Here is a 5,199-nt window from a genome sequence, read left to right on the forward strand (position 1 = left end):
AATGACAGAGCAAGACTCCGTCTCTCAAAAAAAAAAAAAAAAGTGCCATCGCTCTAGGTGTTCTGCATGAGCTGTTCAATTTGTGGAATGACTTTCTTATGTTGATTCAGGTTCCCAGACTCCAGCAAACTCATTCTTAGAAGCTCAAAGGCTGAGGTTCTGGGAGCCCCCTGGCAGAAGCAGGGTGGATGTCCTTTTATTCCCCTGGGCACCCTCAGGATGGTGTTTCTGGCCCAGAGGTACTGTTGCCCCCAAATCGGAGCCTGTCTGTTCTCCCTCCAGTGGCTCCTCTAATCTCCACCAGGGTGGAGGTGAGGTCATCCGGTTGGTGGGCATAGTAAGGAGATCTGGAAGTCTCTGTACTGTTAACGGACTTTAAACTCTTCCTCTAGTGTTCAGCCCACCCTCACCTCCTTCCAGGGTGCTGGATGCCACCAATCCCTGAGCTTCCTGGATCTCTGGGGTTGAAATTCAGTTGCTAAATTAGGATTCCCTGTTCTATTTTTGGTTAGTCAGTTGCAAGGGGTCCTGCCGCCCTTTGGCTTGCAAATCGTTTCTGCTATTGTCTTGTCTTCTGTTGTTTGCCCTCGGAGATTTATGACTAAAGAATAAAACAAAAGACACAAGTGAAAACCTTTGCTGTATTTTAGTGGACTCTCAGGAGGAAACGGGGTGAATCCATGTGTGAGGTGCTTTGACACTTACAGGCAGTTTCCCTCGCCTGCCTTCTGAGCATTCAGCAGCCACTGTCTCTGAAGCTTACACCAGGAGGGTGGCTTCCGTGAGGACACTCTTCCTGGCAGGAGAGGTCTCCAGATGGGAAGTCATTCTGGATGTGAGGAATTCTCATTCCACCTTTGGATGCTAACAGCTGGTGACAGGGAGCAAAAGCTTCATCATGTGATAAGTAATGATTCTGAGGTTCAGAGTCAGGGCTGGTAGACAGCCCCTCACTGCTCCTGGGAGTGTTTGGTCTCCCGCAATCTTTAAAGCTAAGATCAATGCTTTTGTGCACCCTTCACTAAGAATGTGCCTCTCCAGGAGTCTAACGAGTTCAGTCTCATCCTTCAAAGTGAGGTTCTTCGTATTTATGAAAATTGATCCCTTTCTGACTTCACAATGCTGGGTGCTGTGAGCATTCGAAGCACAGCAGATTAACTTCTCCACAGCTGTGCTCAGTGGTGATCTCGGCATGGACTGGCTGGCTCCATCCCTGCCTCCTGGTCCAGACTGGGGGTGATGGATTTCCCCAGGAACTTGTCTCTGTCCCAGGTGTTGTGGTCCTGAAGCGTGCCATTCAGAGAGGGCAAAAGTGGCTCATGAGACAATCTTGTCTTGTGTCAGCCTGCCTTCATTGTAATGCATGGAACTACAGCTTCAAGGGTGCACGTTGTTTCTTGGAAAATCATCTGCTTTCTTTCAAATCATGGATCCGACGGATCCAGGAGGGCTTCATTTCGCTGGCTAGCTTGCTGATGCTACCTACAACTTGGCTTTTAGTGTTTGCTCTGGTCATTTATATAGGTGAAGAGAGATGTAAGAATCAACCTTGAAGGAAATGAATTTCCTAATTTTCATTTTAAAAGCTATATAGAATTTTTTAAACTTTGGTTATGGAAGCATAATTTACACAGTAAAATTCACCAATTTTTAAAAATTGTTTCTACAGTTTTATTCTATGAATATTAATTTTCTTAGAGAAAACAGAGTTTCTAGCAAGTTAGCAATATTATAGTAAGCTTAGAGGTGTGAAGTCGCAGGTGACCATGCTAAGCAAAGATCTTCTCTTGTAGATCCAAAGTCCTGAGTAGCCCTAAACTGACAATATCTATTGTTCATTTATTGTAGGAGGATTTCCCATTTCATAAACAAACGTGTTGTTTGTGGGAGAAGGTCCAGGGCTTCAGAATGTCTTCAGTGTATATTTCCTGACACCCGAGGGGCAGAATTCCCCTTCTGTCCTTAAAGTGACATCTACTTGGAGCTGCAGGCATTTTGCAGAGACTTCTCCAGAATTAAATACACAAAAAGATGATTCCCTGGTAACCAAATATGGCCCCTGTATAGCTTCTTCTCACTCTGCTATGAAGAACATACCCAAGACTGTGTGATTTATAAAGAAGGGAGGTTTAGTTGACTCACAGTTCTGCCTGGCTAGGGAGGCCTCAGGAAACTTATACTCTTGGTGGAAGGGGCAGAAAACATGTCCTTCTTCACATGGCAGCAGCAAGGAGAAGTGCCAAGCAAAGGGGGGAAAAGCCCCTTATGAAACCATCATCTTGTGAGAATTCATTCACTATCATGAGAACAGCATAAGGGTAACCACCCGCATGATTTGATTACCTTCCACCAGGTCCCTTCCACGACATGCGAGGATTATGGGAACTACAATTCAAGATGAGATTGGGTGGGGACACAGCCAAACCAGATCACCCCCCACCCCAGTCTTGTTAGACTATAATTTACTTACTGTTCCTAAATAGATATGCATATATATAAATATATATATATATACATATACACACACACACACACACACATACACACACATATACACACACATACATATATTCTCTTTACTATCTCCGCTCCCTTTCTTTTCAGTTGCTCTTCTCTAGAATCCTACACAAGCTTCTATCCAAATACCATTTCAAGGGCCAGCAAAGTCCTATCTCTTCACTAAAGGACAAAGTCTTCCATTGCTATTCTCTGCAGTTATCTGGGTCATCTGACCTTCTTTAGCCATTATCAAGCATCTGGCTCCCATTTGTGGTTGCCCAATACTGCTAACTACCTTTTCACAGGTTGTTGACATCTTCCAATTAGATGACAGGCTCCTTAAAGGCAGATTCCTTCCAGGTCCGATGGCTGATGCCTGTAATCCTAGCACTTTGGAAGGCCTGGGATTTGGGCAGATTGCTTGAGTCCAGGAGTCTGAGACCAGCCTGGGTAACAAGACAAAAACCCCATCTCTACAAAAAAAATTAGCTGGGTGTGGTGGCACATGCCTGTAGTTTCAGCTTCTTGGAGGGCTAAGTTGGGAGGATTGCTTGGGCCCGGGATTCAGAGGTTGCAGTGAGCTGAGATCTCACCACTGCACTCTAGCCTGGGTGACAGAGAAAGACCCTGTCTCAAAAAAGAAAAAGAAAAAGAGCAAATTCCTTTATTCCATTTTTCCTGTTTTTCTCATGCACCTACATAGTAGATGCTCTAATGTCCTGGTTTTGAAAAGTAACGTAGTGAATCCCCTCATGACTCAAGATATACATTTTAGTGTTCTGTAAAGATTTTTCCAGAACAAATCAATGTTATTGTTATGAACATGAATATTCTGCTAGCCTGATAGATTGTTTGAGTGCTCCGCGTCGGAACTCGTGAGCTGACTGTGTCCCAGACACAGGATTGCAGTTGATCCTGGGGGAGTTTGACCTCAATGTCACATACAAAATTTGAATCATCCTTCTTCTGGTTTTTCTGAAAAAGTTAATCCATGATGATTTTCCCTTTGGGAGGCTCCTCGTCATCCAGTGTACTCTGGTCTTTTTCAGGATCAGTGGTGGTTTCCAGTCAAATTTGTTCCACTGTTTCTGCCAAACTCTGCCCCCACAGGTAACCTCATAAAAAACTGGATAGCTTCTCTAGCTGCCTCAGGAATCCTTGGTACAAGTAACTCTTGTGTCGTGGGTTATTCTTTATCTGTTCAGCCGCTTGGGTGCAATCTGAAAACTCTGAAAACTTTTGAACTGGCAGAATGCACAAGCCAAGTCTCCCCTTGATTTCATTCTCCAGATGAGGGTACTAGCTGGAGGCTGGAATCAGATCCCATACTTCTTGGCAGTACACATCATTTCCACACACATTTCAGAGGATATCGGAGGACATCTGATGAAAATGCGTAAGGCATAATGACTTCCTACCTTGGGGAAATACAGAAAGGACATCTTCTTCTGCAGGCCACCATCTATACTGCTGGGAGAGGGTTGTTTCCACCCAACAGCAATGCAAAGAGGAACACCTAAGTCAACTTGGCTGGGCAGAGTCTGGCCCTGCAGGAAGAGGCAACAGCCACAGTCTACTGATGTGGCCAGGTGAATTCCCTGGGAGTAAAGGCAGGACCAGCACAGGGGACCATATACTGGTTCCCACAATGGTATGTGGGAGTTCAGAGTCCTGAGGGGCACTGGTTGAGTCATTTCCACAGCAGCAGCTAGGGCTCACCGAAAGTCACCCTTTCTAAGTGTACAGCTCAATGAGCCTTGTGACAGTAGACAGTAGACAGTCATGCAACCACCACTTCCTATATTCGAGAAATACAGTGTGTCAATTTTTGGAAAATGTCCCCTCTGCCTCTTGGTGGTCCTCCCTTCCCCTCTGCTCCCAGCATACCGCTCTGCTTTCTGTCTCTGTAGTTTTGCCTTCCCTAGAGAGGTGAAATCATACAATTAGACACTCTTTCCTTTGGCAAATTGTTGCTGTGCATCAGAAGTTGTGTTTCTTTTTACCTTTGGGTAATATTTCATTACATGACTATACCGTCATTTGTTTTCCTGCTCCGCAGCTGATAGACATGTGTGTGGTTTCTTATCTCTGTCTATCATGAATAAAGCTGCCACAGACATTTGCATATGATTCTCTGTGTGTTTGTTTGCTTTAATTTCTCTTGGATAAATACTTAGGAATAGGCTTGCTGGGTCATATCTCAGTGTATGTTAAACTTCATAAGACAGTGCATAACTATAAACGTTATATAGATGACACGTGGCTATTCACATTTAAATTACGTAAAATAAAATTTAAAAGTCACTTCCTCAGTTGCAGTTGCCACGGGTCAGGTACTACTCACTAGCCACATGCGAGTACTATGTGGGATAGCACAGCATGGAATATTGCCACCATTCTGGAAACTTCCATTGGACAGCACTGGTACACACAATTTAATACACTGGGTTTCAGAACAGAAACACTAGTATTGATTTGGGCAAAGGATTTTTTAAAAAGCCATGGATAGCTCTTCTCACTATTGTTTATATGAACAATAAGGCCCTTGCCAAGTCTACTTAAAAGAGGAAGCATCCCATCTTGTGTTAGCTTTGCGGAAAAAATATTAGGAGCAGCCCGAGGACCAAAGCATCTGACAGCCTGAAGAAGCGATTCTTCATCCCGTCGCAGCTGGCTGTCCATGTGGGGAAGCCACCCACG

General features: G+C 44.4%; 1 pseudogene; it reads right to left on the bottom strand.

Annotated features, from left to right (window-relative positions):
* Nucleotides 1–736: 736 nt before the first annotated feature.
* LOC100385591 (centrosomal protein of 19 kDa pseudogene) lies at nucleotides 737–3,860 on the bottom strand (annotated as a pseudogene).
* Nucleotides 3,861–5,199: the final 1,339 nt, after the last annotated feature.

The sequence above is a fragment of the Callithrix jacchus genome, chromosome 6 (genome assembly GCF_049354715.1).
Source record: "Callithrix jacchus isolate 240 chromosome 6, calJac240_pri, whole genome shotgun sequence".
Lineage (NCBI taxonomy): Eukaryota > Metazoa > Chordata > Mammalia > Primates > Cebidae > Callithrix > Callithrix jacchus.